Source organism: Oncorhynchus gorbuscha, linkage group LG03 (assembly GCF_021184085.1).
Source record: "Oncorhynchus gorbuscha isolate QuinsamMale2020 ecotype Even-year linkage group LG03, OgorEven_v1.0, whole genome shotgun sequence".
Lineage (NCBI taxonomy): Eukaryota > Metazoa > Chordata > Actinopteri > Salmoniformes > Salmonidae > Oncorhynchus > Oncorhynchus gorbuscha.
The window spans coordinates 6189688-6204939 of record NC_060175.1 but is presented as its reverse complement, the minus strand read 5'-3'; the positions used below and the strand labels follow the sequence as shown (position 1 = coordinate 6204939).

At 63.1% G+C, this 15252-nt stretch overlaps 1 protein-coding gene across 2 annotated transcripts in view; it reads left to right on the top strand.

The window, feature by feature from the left end:
* Positions 1-15252, top strand: part of vgll4b (vestigial-like family member 4b) — a 140675-nt gene that overhangs the window by 94864 nt on the left and 30559 nt on the right. The window lies entirely within an intron of this gene.

Genomic DNA, 15252 nt, shown 5'->3' with positions numbered 1-15252 from the left:
CTGCTTGTCGTCTCCTCCTCCTCCTCCCCTGTGCTTGTCGTCTCCTCCTCCTCCCCTGTGCTTGTCGTCTCCTCCTCCTCCCCCTGTGCTTGTCGTCTCCTCCTCCTCCTCCTCCCCTCCTCCTCCTCCTCCCCTGTGCTTGTCGTCTCCTCCTCCTCCCCTGTGCTTGTCGTCTCCTCCTCCTCCTCCTCCCCTGTGCTTGTCGTCTCCTCCTCCTCCCCTGTGCTTGTCGTCTCCTCCTCCTCCCCTGTGCTTGTCGTCTCCTCCTCCTCCTCCTCCCCTGTGCTTGTCGCCTCCTCTCCTCCTCCTCCTCCCCCTTGTGCTTGTCGTCTCCTCCTCCTCCCCTGCTTGTCGTCTCCTCCTCCCCTGCTCCTCCTGCTTGTCGTCTCCTCCCCTGTGCTTGTCGTCTCCTCCCCTGCTTGTTCTTCTCCTCCTCCTCCTCCCCTGCTTGTCGTCTCCTCCTCCTCCTCCTCCTCCCCTGTGCTTGTCGTCTCCTCCTCCTCCCCTGTGCTTGTCGTCTCCTCCTCCTCCCCTGTGCTTGTCGTCTCCTCCTCCTCCTCCTCCCCTGTGCTTGTCGTCTCCTCCTCCTCCCCTGTGCTTGTCGTCTCCTCCTCCTCCTCCTCCCCTGTGCTTGTCGTCTCCTCCTCCTCCTCCTCCCCTGTGCTTGTCGTCTCCTCCTCCTCCTCCTCCCCTGTGCTTGTCGTCTCCTCCTCCTCCCCTGTGCTTGTCGTCTCCTCCTCCTCCCCTGTGCTTGTCGTCTCCTCCTCCTCCCCTGTGCTTGTCGTCTCCTCCTCCTCCCCTGTGCTTGTCGTCCTCCTCCCCCTGCTTGTTCTTCCTCCTCCTCCCTCCCCTGCTTGTCGTCTCCTCCTCCTCCTCCTCCCCTGTGCTTGTCGTCTCCTCCTCCTCCCCTGTGCTTGTCGTCTCCTCCTCCTCCCCTGTGCTTGTCGTCCTCCTCCTCCTCCCCCTCCTCCTCCTCCCCTGTGCTTGTCGTCTCCTCCTCCTCCCCTGTGCTTTGTCTCCTCCTCCTCCTCCTCCCCTGTGCTTGTCGTCTCCTCCTCTCACTCCCCTGTGCATGCGTCCCTCCCCTGTGCTTGTCGTCTCCTCCTCCTCCTCCTCTGCTTGTCGTCTCCTCCTCCTCCCCTGCTTGTCGTCTCCTCCTCCTCCCCTGCTTGTCGTCTCCTCCCCTGTGCTTGTCGTCTCCTCCCCTGCTTGTTCTTCTCCTCCTCCTCCTCCCCTGCTTGTCGTCTCCTCCTCCTCCTCCTCCCCTGTGCTTGTCGTCTCCTCCTCCTCCCCTGTGCTTGTCGTCTCCTCCTCCTCCCCTGTGCTTGTCGTCTCCTCCTCCTCCTCCTCCCCTGTGCTTGTCGTCTCCTCCTCCTCCCCTGTGCTTGTCGTCTCCTCCTCCTCCTCCTCCCCTGTGCTTGTCGTCTCCTCCTCCTCCCCTGTGCTTGTCGTCTCCTCCTCCTCCCCCTCCTCCTCCCCTGTGCTTGTCGTCTCCTCCTCCTCCTCCTCCTCCTCCCCTGTGCTTGTCGTCTCCTCCTCCTCCTCCCCTGTGCTTGTCCTCCTCCTCCCCTGTGCTTGTCGTCCTCCTCCTCCCCTGTGCTTGTCGTCTCCTCCTCCTCCCCTGTGCTTGTCGTCTCCTCCTCCTCCCCTGTGCTTGTCGTCTCCTCCTCCTCCCCTGTGCTTGTCGTCTCCTCCTCCCCCCTGTGCTTGTCGTCTCCTCCTCCTCCCCTGTGCTTTCGTCTCCTCCTCCTCCTCCCCTGTGCTTGTCGTCTCCTCCTCCTCCTCCTCCTCCCCTGTGCTTGTCGTCTCCTCCCTCCCTCTCCTCCTCCTCCCCTGTGCTTGTCGTCTCCTCCTCCTCCCCTGTGCTTGTCGTCTCCTCCTCCTCCCCCTGTGCTTGTGTCTCCTCCTCCTCCTCCCCTGTGCTTGTCGTCTCCTCCTCCTCCTCCCCTGTGATTTTCGTCTCCTCCTCCTCCTCCCCTGTGCTTGTCGTCTCCTCCTCCTCCTCCCCTGTGCTTGTCGTCTCCTCCTCCTCCTCCCCTGTGCTTGTCGTCTCCTCCTCCTCCTCCCCTGCTTGTCGTCTCCTCCTCCTCCCCTGCTTGTCGTCTCCTCCTCCTCCCCTGCTTGTCGCCTCCTCCTCCTCCCCTGCTTGTCGTCTCCTCCTCCTCCCCTGCTTGTCGTCTCCTCCTCCTCCCTTGCTTGTCGTCTCCTCCTCCTCCCCTGCTTGTCGTCTCCTCCTCCCCTGCTTGTCGTCTCCTCCTCCCCTGTGATTGTCGTCTCCTCCTCCCCTGTGATTGTCGTCTCCTCCTCCTCCCCTGTGCTTGTCGTCTCCTCCTCCTCCCCTGCTTGTCGTCTCCTCCTCCTCCCCTGCTTGTCGTCTCCTCCTCCCCTGCTTGTCGTCTCCTCCTCCCCTGCTTGTCGTCTCCTCCTCCCCTGTGCTTGTCGTCTCCTCCTCCCCTCTTGTTGTCGTCCTCCTCCTCCCCTGTGCTTGTCGTCTCCTCCTCCCCTGTGCTTGTCGTCTCCTCCTCCCCTGCTTGTCGTCTCCTCCTCCTCCTCCCCTGCTTGTCGTCTCCTCCTCCTCCCCTGTGCTTGTCGTCTCCTCCTCCTCCCCTGTGCTTGTCGTCTCCTCCTCCTCCCCTGTGCTTGTCGTCTCCTCCTCCTCCTCCGTCTCCTCCTCCCTCCCCTGTGCTTGTCGTCTCCTCCTCCTCCTCCCCCTGTGCTTGTCGTCTCTCCTCCTCCCCCCTCCTCCTCCCCTGCTTGTCGTCTCCTCCTCCCCTGTGCTTGTCGTCTCCTCCTCCTCCTCCCCTGTGCTTGTCGTCTCCTCCTCCTCCTCCCCCTGTGCTTGTCGTCTCCTCCTCCTCCTCCCCCCTTGTCGTCTCCTCCTCCTCCCCTGTGCTTGTCGTCTCCTCCTCCTCCTCCTCCTCCCCTGTGCTTGTCGTCTCCTCCTCCTCCTCCCCTGTGCTTGTCGTCTCCTCCTCCTCCTCCTCCCCTGCTTGTCGTCTCCTCCTCCTCCTCCCCTGTGCTTGTCGTCTCCTCCTCCTCCTCCCCTGTGCTTGTCGTCTCCTCCTCCTCCTCCCCTGTGCTTGTCGTCTCCTCCTCCTCCCCTGTGCTTGTCGTCTCCTCCTCCTCCTCCCCTGTGCTTGTCGTCTCCTCCTCCTCCTCCCCTGCTTGTCGTCTCCTCCTCCTCCCCTGCTTGTCGTCTCCTCCTCCTCCCCTGCTTGTCGTCTCCTCCTCCTCCCTTGCTTGTCGTCTCCTCCTCCCCTGCTTGTCGTCTCCTCCTCCCCTGTGATTGTCGTCTCCTCCTCCTCCCCTGCTTGTCGTCTCCTCCTCCTCCCCTGCTTGTCGTCTCCTCCTCCCCTGCTTGTCGTCTCCTCCTCCCCTGTGCTTGTCGTCTCCTCCTCCCCTGTGCTTGTCGTCTCCTCCTCCCCTGCTTGTCGTCTCCTCCTCCTCCTCCCCTGCTTGTCGTCTCCTCCTCCTCCCCTGTGCTTGTCGTCTCCTCCTCCTCCCCTGTGCTTGTCGTCTCCTCCTCCTCCCCTGTGCTTGTCGTCTCCTCCTCCCCTGTGCTTGTCGTCTCCTCCTCCTCCTCCCCGTGCTTGTCGTCTCCTCCTCCTCCCCTGTGCTTGTCGTCTCCTCCTCCTCCTCCCCTGTGCTTGTCGTCTCCTCCTCCTCCCCTGTGCTTGTCGTCTCCTCCTCCTCCTCCTCCCCGTGCTTGTCGTCTCCTCCTCCTCTCCCCGTGCTTGTGTCGCCTCCCCCGTCGTCTCCTCCTCCTCCTCCCCCGTGCTTGTCGTCTCCTCCTCCTCCACCCCCGTGCTTGTCGTCTCCTCCTCCTCCTCCCCCCGTGCTTGTCGTCTCCTCCTCCTCTGTGCTTGTCGCCTCCTCCTCCCCCCGTGCTTGTCGTCTCCTCCTCCTCCACCCCCGTGCTTGTCGTCTCCTCCTCCTCCTCCCCCGTGCTTGTCCTCCTCCTCCTCCCCGTGCTTGTCGTCTCCTCCTCCTCCTCCCCCGTGCTTGTCGTCTCCTCCTCCTCCTCCCCGTGCTTGTCGTCCTCCCCTCCTCCTCCTCCTCCCCGTGCTTGTCGTCTCCTCCCCCTCCTCCTCCCCTGCTTGTCGTCCTCCTCCTCCTCCCCTCCTCCTCCTCCCCTGTGCTTGTCGTCTCCTCCTCCTCCCCTGTGCTTGTCGTCTCCTCCTCCTCCTCCCCCGTGCTTGTCGTCTCCTCCTCCTCCTCCCCCCTGTGCTTGTCGTCTCCTCCTCCTCCTCCCCCGTGCTTGTCGTCTCCTCCTCCCTCCCCCGTGCTTGTCGTCTCCTCCTCCTCCTCCCCCTTGTCGTCTCCTCCTCCTCCCCTGTGCTTGTCGTCTCCTCCTCCTCCCCCCGTGCTTGTCTCCTCCTCCCCCTCCTCCTCCTCCTCCTCCCCTTGTGCTTGTCGTCTCCTCCTCCTCCTCCCCCGTGCTTGTCCTCTCCTCCTCCTCCTCCCCCGTGCTTGTCGTCTCCTCCTCCTCCTCCCCCTGTGCTTGTCGTCTCCTCCTCCTCCTCCCCCTCCTCCTCCCCTGTGCTTGTGCTCCTCCTCCTCCCCGTGCTCCTCCTCCTCCTCCCCCTGTGCTTGTCCTCTCCTCCTCCTCCCCTGTGCTTGTCGTCTCCTCCTCCTCCTCCCCTGTGCTTGTCGTCTCCTCCTCCTCCTCCCCGTGCTTGTCGTCTCCTCCTCCTCCTCCCCCGTGCTTGTCGTCTCCTCCTCCTCCTCCCCCGTGCTTGTCGTCTCCTCCTCCTCCTCCTCCTCCCCCCGTGCTTGTCGTCTCCTCCTCCTCCTCCCCGTGCTTGTCGTCTCCTCCTCCTCCTCCCCTGTGCTTGTCGTCTCCTCCTCCTCCCCTGTGCTTGTCGTCTCCTCCTCCTCCTCCCCTGTGCTTGTCGTCTCCTCCTCCTCCCCTGTGCTTGTCGTCCTCCTCGTCTCCTCCTCCTCCTCCCCTGTGCTTGTCGTCTCCTCCTCCTCCCCTGTGCTTGTCGTCTCTCCTCCTCCCCTGTGCTTGTCGTCTCCTCCTCCTCCCCTGTGCTCCTCCCCCTGTGCTTGTCGTCTCCTCCTCCTCCCCTGTGCTTGTCCTCCTCCTCCTCCTCCCCTGTGCTTGTCGTCTCCTCCTCCTCCCCTGTGCTTGTCGTCTCCTCCTCCTCCTCCCCTGTGCTTGTCCTCCTCCCTCCTCCTCCTCCCCTGTGCTTGTCGTCTCTCCTCCTCCCCCCTGTGCTTGTCGTCTCCTCCTCCTCCCCTGTGCTTGTCGTCTCCTCCTCCTCCCCTGTGCTTGTCGTCTCCTCCTCCTCCCCTGTGCTTGTCGTCTCCTCCTCTCCTCCTCCTCCCCTGTGCTTGTCGTCTCCTCCTCCTCCCCTGTGCTTGTCGTCTCCTCCTCCTCCCCTGTGCTTGTCGTCCTCCTCCTCCTCCTCCCCTGTGCTTGTCGTCTCCTCCTCCTCCCCTGTGCTTGTCGTCTCCTCCTCCTCCTCCCCTGTGCTTGTCGTCTCCTCCTCCTCCCTCCTCCCCCTGTGCTTGTCGTCTCCTCCTCCTCCCCTGTGCTTGTCGTCTCCTCCTCCTCCTCCCCCTGTGCTTGTCGTCTCCTCCTCCTCCCCTGTGCTTGTCGTCTCCTCCTCCTCCCCTGTGCTTGTCGTCTCCTCCTCCTCCCCTGTGCTTGTCGTCTCCTCCTCCTCCCCTGTGCTTGTCGTCTCCTCCTCCTCCCCCTGTGCTTGTCGTCTCCTCCTCCTCCCCTGTGCTTGTCGTCCTCTCCTCCTCCTCCCCCTTGTGTGCTTGTCGTCTCCTCCTCCTCCCCCCTTGTCGTCTCCTCCTCCTCCTGCTTGTCTTGTCTCCTCCTCCTCCTCCCTGTGCTTGTCGTCTCCTCCTCCTCCCCTGTGCTTGTCGTCTCCTCCTCCTCCCCTGTGCTTGTCGTCGTCTCCTCCTCCTCCCCCTGTGCTTGTCGTCTCCTCCTCCTCCCTGTGCCCCTGTGCTTCCTCCCCTGTGCTTGTCCTCCTCCTCCTCCTCCCCTGTGCTTGTCGTCTCCTCCTCCCTCCCTGTGCTTGTCGTCTCCTCCTCCTCCCCTGTGCTTGTCGTCTCCTCCTCCCCCTGTGCTTGTCGTCTCCTCCTCCTCCCCTGTGCTTGTCGTCTCCTCCTCCTCCTCCCCTGTGCTTGTCGTCTCCTCCTCCTCCCCCTGTGCTTGTCGTCTCCTCCTCCTCCTCCCCTGTGCTTGTCGTCTCCTCCTCCTCCTCCCCTGTGCTTGTCGTCCTCCTCCCCCCTCCTCCTCCTCCTCTTGTCTCGTCTCCTCCTCCTCCTCCCCTGTGCTTGTCCTCCTCCTCCTCCCCCCTGCTTGTCGTCTCCTCCTCCCCCTTGTCGTCTCCTCCTCCTCCCCCTCCTCCCTCTCCTCCTCCTCCTCCCCTGTGCTTGTCGTCTCCTCCTCCTCCTCCCCTGTCTTGTCTCTCCTCCTCCTCCCCTGTGCTTGTCGTCTCCTCCTCCTCCTCCCCTGTGCTTGTCGTCTCCTCCTCCTCCCCTGTGCTTGTCGTCTCCTCCTCCTCCTCCCCTGTGCTTGTCTCTCTATCTATATCTCTATCCTCCTATCTATATGCTTGTCGTCTCTATATCCCTCCTCCCCTGTGCTTGTCGTCTCCTCCTCCTATCTGTCTGTCGTCTATCTATATCTCTCTATCCTCCTCCCTGCTTGTCGTATCTCCTCCTCTCCCTATCTGTATCTCCTCCCCTGTCTTTATCTCTCCTCCTCCTCTATCTGTATCTCTCCTCCTCCTCCCTGTGCTTGTCGTCTCCTCCTCCTCCTCCCCTGTCTTGTATCTCTCCTCCTCCCCTGTATCTCTCTCCTCCCCCCTGTGCTTGTCTCTCTGTCCTCCTCTGCTTGTCTCTCCTCCTCCTCCTCCCCTGTGCTTATCTCTCCTCCTCCTCCCTATCTTGTATCTCTCTATCCTCCTATCTATATCTCTCCCTCCTCCTATATGTCTTATCCTCTCTATCTCCTCCTCCTCCCTCGTCTCCTCCCTGTGCTTGTCGTCTCCTCCTCCTCCCCTGTCTTCTCTCTCCTCCTATCCCCTGTATTTATATCTCTCTCCTCCTCCCCGTCTATATCTCCTCCTCCTCCCCGTGCAGCCCTGCGAGGTGACCCCAGGATGCACCAGTCCATGTCCCTGTCATCATCTGGCGGCACCAACCATAGTCACCTCCTCCTCCTCCCATCAGCCCCGTGCTTGTCGCACAGTCTCAGCCCAGCCTCCCCTGTGCTTGTGACCAAGACTCCTCCTCCTCCTGAGCCTCCTGTTGTGCTGCACAGCTGTAAGTAAACACAGTGACAGATATCTGCCGATGACGTTAGTTTTCTCTCCTCCTCCATCTTACTGGAATGTTACCATCGTCTCCAGGAATGTCCTCCTCCAAAGATATTCCTTCCTAGGGCTTGTCAGATGTCTACTGTTGTCAGAAGGCCCCCGTGAGGCTGTGCCTCCCCAGCCTGAACCTCCTCCCCTGTGCTTGTCGTCTCCGGATGCCTCCTCCCCTGTGGGCATTGCTCATGCCTCTGTACCATGAGGTTCCTCCTCCTCCCCTGTGCTGTGGAGTCTCCCTCCTCCTCCCCTGAGGTTCTCCTCCTCCTCCATGCCTGTGATTGGAGCTCCTCCTCCTCCCTGTGGACTATAGAATAATATATAGGTTATATCCTGGGGGTGCCCTGGTGCTTGAGGCTGCTCCTCCCCTGCTTGTCGTCCTCCTCCTCCCCTGTGCTTGTCGTCTCCTCCTCCTCCCCCTCCTCCTCCTCCCCTGTGCTTTGTCTCCTCCTCCTCCCCCTGTGCTTGTCGTCTCCTCCCCTCCTCCTCCCCCCTGCTTGTTCTTCTCCTCCTCCTCCTCCCCTGCTTGTCGTCTCCTCCTCCTCCTCCCCTGTGCTTGTCGTCTCCTCCTCCTCCCCTGTGCTTGTCGTCTCCTCCTCCTCCCCTGTGCTTGTCGTCTCCTCCTCCTCCTCCTCCCCTGTGCTTGTCGTCTCCTCCTCCTCCCCTGTGCTTGTCGTCTCCTCCTCCTCCCCTGTGCTTGTCGTCTCCTCCTCCTCCTCCTCCCCTGTGCTTGTCGTCTCCTCCTCCTCCTCCCCTGTGCTTGTCGTCTCCTCCTCCTCCCCCTTGCTTGTGTCTCTCCTCCTCCTCCCCTGCTTGTCGCCTCCTCCTCCTCCTCCCCTGTGCTTGTCGTCCTCCTCCTCCCCTGCTTGTCTTCTCCTCCTCCCCTGTGCTTGTCGTCTCCCCTCCTCCTCCTCCTCCTCCCCTGTGCTTGTCGTGCTTGTCGTCTCCTCCTCCTCCCCTGTGCTTGTCGTCTCCTCCTCCTCCTCCCCTGTGCTTGTCGTCTCCTCCTCCTCCTCCTCCCCTGTGCTTGTCGTCTCCTCCTCCTCCCCTGTGCTTGTCGTCTCCTCCTCCTCCTCCTCCCCTGTGCTTGTCGTCTCCTCCTCCTCCTCCCCTGTGCTTGTCTCCTCCTCCTCCTCCTCCTCCTCCTCCCCTGTGCTTGTCGTCCTCCTCCTCCTCCCCTGTGCTTGTCGTCTCCTCCTCCTCCCCTGTGCTTGTCGTCTCCTCCTCCTCCCCTGTGCTTGTCGTCTCCTCCTCCTCCCCTGTGCTTGTCGTCTCCTCCTCCTCCCCTGTGCTTGTCGTCTCCTCCTCCTCCTCCCCTGTGCTTGTCGTCTCCTCCTCCTCCTCCCCTGTGCTTGTCGTCCTCCTCCTCCTCCCCTGTGCTTGTCGTCTCCTCCTCCTCCCCTGTGCTTGTCTCTCCTCCTCCTCCTCCCCCTGTGCTTGTCGTCCTCCTCCTCCTCCCCTGTGCTTGTCGTCTCCTCCTCCTCCTCCCCTGTGCTTGTCGTCTCCTCCTCCTCCCCTGTGCTTGTCGTCTCCTCCTCCTCCTCCCCTGTGCTTGTCGTCTCCTCCTCCTCCCCTGTGCTCCTCCTCCTCCCCCTGTGCTTGTCGTCTCCCTCCTCCTCCTCCCCTGCTTGTCGTCTCCTCCTCCTCCCCTGTGCTTGTCGTCTCCTCCTCCTGTTCTTGTCTCCTCCTCCTCCTCCCCTGTGCTTGTCGTCTCCCTCCTCCTCCTCCTCCCCTGTGCTTGTCGTCTCCTCCTCCTCCCCTGTGCTTGTCGTCTCCTCCTCCTCCCCTCCTCCCCTGTGCTTGTCGTCTCCTCCTCCTCCTCCCCTGTGCTTGTCGTCTCCTCCTCCTCCCCTGTGCTTGTCGTCTCCTCCTCCTCCTCCTCCCCTGTGCTTGTCGTCTCCTCCTCCTCCCCCTGTGCTTGTCGTCTCCTCCTCCTCCTCCTCCCCTGTGCTTGTCGTCTCCTCCTCCTCCTCCCCTGTGCTTGTCGTCTCCTCCTCCTCCCCTGTGCTTGTCGTCTCCTCCTCCCCTCCCCCTGTGCTTGTCGTCTCCTCCTCCTCCCCTGTGCTTGTCGTCTCCTCCTCCTCCCCTGTGCTTGTCGTCTCCTCCTCCTCCCCTGTGCTTGTCGTCTCCTCCTCCCCCCTGTGCTTGTCGTCTCCTCCTCCTCCCCCTGTGCTTGTCGTCTCCTCCTCCTCCTCCCCTGTGCTTGTCGTCTCCTCCTCCTCCCCTGTGCTTGTCGTCTCCTCCTCCTCCCCCTGTGCTTGTCGTCTCCTCCTCCTCCCCTGTGCTTGTCGTCTCCTCCTCCTCCCCTGTGCTTGTCGTCTCCTCCTCCCCCCTCCCCTCCTCCTCCCCTGTGCTTGTCGTCTCCTCCTCCTCCTCCCCTGTGCTTGTCGTCTCCTCCTCCTCCCCCCTGTGCTTGTCGTCTCCTCCTCCTCCTCCCCTGTGCTTGTCTCCTCCTCCTCCTCCCCTGTGCTTGTCGTCTCCTCCTCCTCCCCTGTGCTTGTCGTCTCCTCCTCCTCCTCCCCTGTGCTTGTCGTCTCCTCCTCCTCCCCTGTGCTTGTCGTCTCCTCCTCCTCCTCCCCTGTGCTTGTCGTCTCCTCCTCCTCCCCCTCCTCCTGTGCTTGTCGTCTCCTCCTCCCCTGCTTGTCGTCCCCTGTGCTTGTCGTCTCCTCCTCCTCCCCTGTGCTTGTCGTCTCCTCCTCCTCCCCTGTGCTTGTCGTCTCCTCCTCCTCCCCTGTGCTTGTCGTCTCCTCCTCCTCCCCTGTGCTTGTCGTCTCCTCCTCCTCCTCCCCTGTGCTTGTCGTCTCCTCCTCCTCCCCCTGTGCTTGTCGTCTCCTCCTCCTCCCTGTGCTTGTCGTCTCCTCCTCCTCCTCCCCTGTGCTTGTCGTCTCCTCCTCCTCCCCTGTGCTTGTCGTCTCTCCTCCTCCTCCCCTGTGCTTGTCGTCTCCTCCTCCTCCCCTGTGCTTGTCGTCTCCTCCTCCTCCCCTGTGCTTGTCGTCTCCTCCTCCTCCCCCCTGTGCTTGTCGTCTCCTCCTCCTCCTCCCCTGTGCTTGTCGTCTCCTCTCCTCCTCCTCCTCCCCTGTGCTTGTCGTCTCCTCCTCCTCCTCCCCTGTGCTTGTCGTCTCCTCCTCCTCCCCTGTGCTTGTCGTCTCCTCCTCCTCCCCCTGTGCTTGTCGTCTCCTCCTCCTCCTCCCCTGTGCTTGTCGTCTCCTCCTCCTCCTCCCCTGTGCTTGTCGTCTCCTCCTCCTCCTCCTCCCCTGTGCTTGTCGTCTCCTCCTCCTCCCCCTCCTCCTCCTCCTCCCCTGTGCTTGTCGTCTCCTCCTCCTCCTCCCCTGTGCTTGTCGTCTCCTCCTCCTCCTCCTCCCTGTGCTTGTCGTCTCCTCCTCCTCCTCCCCCTGTGCTTGTCGTCTCCTCCTCCTCCTCCCCTGTGCTTGTCGTCTCCTCCTCCTCCTCCCCTGTGCTTGTCGTCTCCTCCTCCTCCCCTGTGCTTGTCGTCTCCTCCTCCTCCTCCCCTGTGCTTGTCGTCTCCTCCTCCTCCTCCCCTGCTTGTCGTCTCCTCCTCCTCCCCTGCTTGTCGTCTCCTCCTCCTCCCCTGCTTGTCGTCTCCTCCTCCTCCCTTGCTTGTCGTCTCCTCCTCCCCTGCTTGTCGTCTCCTCCTCCCCTGTGATTGTCTCCTCCTCCTCCTCCCTGTGCTTGTCGTCTCCTCCTCCTCCCCTGTGCTTGTCGTCTCCTCCTCCCCCTGTGCTTGTCCTCCTCCTCCTCCCTGTGCTTGTCGTCTCCTCCTCCTCCCTGTGCTTGTCGTCTCCTCCTCCTCCCCTGCTTGTCGTCTCCTCCTCCTCCTCCCCTGTGCTTGTCGTCTCCTCCTCCTCCCCCTGTGCTTGTCGTCTCCTCCTCCTCCCCCTGTGCTTGTCGTCTCCTCCTCCTCCTCCCCTGTGCTTGTCGTCTCCTCCTCCCCTGTGCTTGTCGTCTCCTCCTCCTCCTCCCCTGTGCTTGTCGTCTCCTCCTCCTCCTCCCCTGTGCTTGTCGTCTCCTCCTCCCCTGTGCTTGTCGTCTCCTCCTCCTCCTCCCCTGTGCTTGTCGTCTCCTCCTCCTCCTCCCCTGTGCTTGTCGTCTCCTCCTCCTCCTCCCCTGTGCTTGTCGTCTCCTCCTCCTCCTCCCCCGTGCTTGTCGTCTCCTCCTCCTCCTCACCCCCGTGCTTGTCGTCTCCTCCTCCTCCTCCCCTGTGCTTGTCGCCTCCTCCTCCTCCTCCCCCCGTGCTTGTCGTCTCCTCCTCCTCCTCCTCCTCCCCCGTGCTTGTCGTCTCCTCCTCCTCCTCCCCTGTGCTTGTCGTCTCCTCCTCCTCCTCCCCGTGCTTGTCGTCTCCTCCTCCTCCTCCCCCGTGCTTGTCGTCTCCTCCTCCTCCTCCCCTGTGCTTGTCGTCTCCTCCTCCTCCTCCCCGTGCTTGTCGTCTCCTCCTCCTCCTCCTCCCCTGTGCTTGTCGTCTCCTCCTCCTCCTCCCCTGTGCTTGTCTCTCCTCCTCCTCCTCCCCCTCCTCCTCCCCTGTGCTTGTCGTCCTCCTCCTCCTCCCCCTGTGCTTGTGTCTCCTCCTCCTCCTCCCCCTGTGCTTGTCGTCTCCTCCTCCTCCTCCTCCCCTGTGCTTGTCGTCTCCTCCTCCTCCTCCCCTGTGCTTGTCGTCTCCTCCTCCTCCCCTGTGCTTGTCGTCTCCTCCTCCTCCCCTGTGCTTGTCGTCTCCTCCTCCTCCCCTGTGCTCCTCCCCCTCCTCCTGTGCTTGTCTCTCCTCCTCCTCCCCTGTGCTTGTCGTCTCCTCCTCCTCCCCTGTGCTTGTCGTCTCCTCCTCCTCCCCTGTGCTTGTCGTCTCCTCCTCCTCCCCTGTGCTTGTCGTCTCCTCCTCCTCCTCCCCTGTGCTTGTCCTCCTCCTCCTCCCCCTGTGCTTGTCGTCTCCTCCTCCTCCCCTGTGCTTGTCGCCTCCTCCTCCTCCTCCCCTGTGCTTGTCGTCTCCTCCTCCCCCCGTGCTTGTCGTCTCCTCCTCCTCCTCCCCCGTGCTTGTCGTCTCCTCCTCCTCCTCCCCTGTGCTTGTCGTCTCCTCCTCCTCCCCTGTGCTTGTCGTCTCCTCCTCCTCCTCCCCTGTGCTTGTCGTCTCCTCCTCCTCCCCTGTGCTTGTCGTCTCCTCCTCCTCCTCCCCTGTGCTTGTCGTCTCCTCCTCCTCCTCCCCTGTGCTTGTCGTCTCCTCCTCCCCTGTGCTTGTCGTCTCCTCCTCCTCCCCTGTGCTTGTCGTCTCCTCCTCCTCCTCCCCTGTGCTTGTCGTCTCCTCCTCCTCCTCCCCTGTGCTTGTCGTCTCCTCCTCCTCCCCTGTGCTTGTCGTCTCCTCCTCCTCCCCTGTGCTTGTCGTCTCCTCCTCCTCCCCTGTGCTTGTCGTCTCCTCCTCCTCCCCTGTGCTTGTCGTCTCCTCCTCCTCCCCTGTGCTTGTCGTCTCCTCCTCCTCCCCTGTGCTTGTCGTCTCCTCCTCCTCCTCCCCTGTGCTTGTCGTCTCCTCCTCCTCCTCCCCCTGTGCTTGTCGTCTCCTCCTCCTCCCCCTGTGCTTGTCGTCTCCTCCTCCTCCTCCCCTGTGCTTGTCGTCTCCCTCCTCCTCCTCCCCTGTGCTTGTCGTCTCCTCCTCCTCCTCCCCCTGTGCTTGTCGTCTCCTCCTCCTCCCCCTGTGCTTGTCGTCTCCTCCTCCTCCTCCCCTGTGCTTGTCGTCTCCTCCTCCTCCCCCTGTGCTTGTCGTCTCCTCCTCCTCCTCCCCTGTGCTTGTCGTCTCCTCCTCCTCCTCCCCTGTGCTTGTCGTCTCTCCTCCTCCTCCTCCCCTGTGCTTGTCGTCTCCTCCTCCTCCCTGCTTGTCCTCCTCCTCCTCCCCTGTGCTTGTCGTCTCCTCCTCCTCCCCTGTGCTTGTCGTCTCCTCCTCCTCCCCTGTGCTTGTCGTCTCCTCCTCCTCCCCTGTGCTTGTCGTCTCCTCCTCCTCCCCTGTGCTTGTCGTCTCCTCCTCCTCCCCTGTGCTTGTCGCCTCTCCTCCTCCTCCCTCCTCCCTCCCCTGTGCTTGTCGTCTCCTCCTCCTCCCCTGTGCTTGTCGTCTCCTCCTCCTCCCCTGTGCTTGTCGTCTCCTCCTCCTCCCCTGTGCTTGTCGTCTCCTCCTCCTCCCCTGTGCTTGTCGTCTCCTCCTCCCCCTGTGCTTGTCGTCTCCTCCTCCTCCCCTGTGCTTGTCGTCTCCTCCTCCTCCCCTGTGCTTGTCGTCTCCTCCTCCTCCCCTGTGCTTGTCGTCTCCTCCTCCTCCCCCTCCTCCCCTGTGCTTGTCGTCTCCTCCTCCTCCCCTGTGCTTGTCGTCTCCTCCTCCTCCTCCCCCTGTGCTTGTCGTCTCCTCCTCCTCCCCCTGTGCTTGTCGTCTCCTCCTCCTCCCCTGTTCTTGTCGTCTCCTCCTCCTCCCCTGTGCTTGTCGTCTCCTCCTCCTCCCCTGTGCTTGTCGTCTCCTCCTCCTCCCCTGTGCTTGTCGTCTCCTCCTCCTCCCCTGTGCTTGTCGTCTCCTCCTCCTCCCCTGTGCTTGTCGTCTCCTCCTCCTCCCCTGTGCTTCCTCCTCGTCTCCTCCTCCTCCCCTGTGCTTGTCGTCTCCTCCTCCCCCTGTGCTTGTCGTCTCCTCCTCCTCCCCTGTGCTTGTCGTCTCCTCCTCCTCCTCCCTGTGCTTGTCGTCTCCTCCTCCTCCCCTGTGCTTGTCGTCTCCTCCTCCTCCCCTGTGCTTGTCGTCTCCTCCTCCTCCCCTGTGCTTGTCGTCTCCTCCTCCTCCCCTGTGCTTGTCGTCTCCTCCTCCTCCTCCCCTGTGCTTGTCGTCTCCTCCTCCTCCTCCCCTGTGCTTGTCGTCTCCTCCTCCTCCTCCCCTGTGCTTGTCGTCTCCTCCTCCTCCTCCCCTGTGCTTGTCGTCTCCTCCCCCTCCTCCCCCTGTGCTTGTCGTCTCCTCCTCCTCCCTCCCCTGTGCTTGTCGTCTCCTCCTCCTCCTCCTCCCCTGTGCTTGTCGTCTCCTCCTCCTCCTCCCCCTGTGCTTGTGTCTCTCCTCCTCCTCCCCTGTGCTTGTCGTCTCCTCCTCCTCCTCCCCTGTGCTTGTCGTCTCCTCCTCCTCCTCCCCCTCCTCCTCCTCCCCTGTGCTTGTCGTCTCCTCCTCCTCCCCCCTGCTTGTCGTCTCCTCCTCCTCCCCCGTGCTTGTCGTCTCCTCCTCCCCCCCGTGCTTGTCGTCTCCTCCTCCTCCTCCCCGTGCTTGTCGTCTCCTCCTCCTCCTCCTCCTCCCCTGTGCTTGTCGTCTCCTCCTCCTCCTCCCCTCCTCCTCCTCCTCCTCCCCTGTGCTTGTCGTCTCCTCCTCCTCCTCCTCCCCTGTGCTTGTCGTCTCCTCCTCCCCCCTGTGCTTGTCGTCTCCTCCTCCCCCCGTGCTTGTCGTCTCCTCCTCCCCTCCCCTGTGCTTGTCGTCTCCTCCTCCTCCTCCCCTGTGCTTGTCGTCTCCTCCTCCTCCTCCTCCTCCCTGTGCTTGTCGTCTCCTCCTCCTCCTCCTCCTCCTCCCCTGTGCTTGTCGTCTCCTCCTCCACCTCCCCTCCTCCTCCTCCTCCCCTGTGCTTGTCGTCTCCCTCCTCCTCCCCTGTGCTTGTCGTCTCCTCCTCCTCCCCCTGTGCTGTCTCCTCCTCCTCCCCCTGTGCTTGTCGTCTCCTCCTCCTCCTCCCCTGTGCTTGTCGTCTCCTCCTCCTCCCCCTGTGCTTGTCGTCTCCTCCTCCCTCCCCTGTGCTTGTCGTCTCCTCCTCCTCCTCCCCTGTGCTTGTCGTCTCCTCCTCCCCCCGTGCTTGTCGTCTCCTCCTCCTCCTCCCCTGTGCTTGTCGTCTCCTCCTCCTCCCCCCTGTGCTTGTCGTCTCCT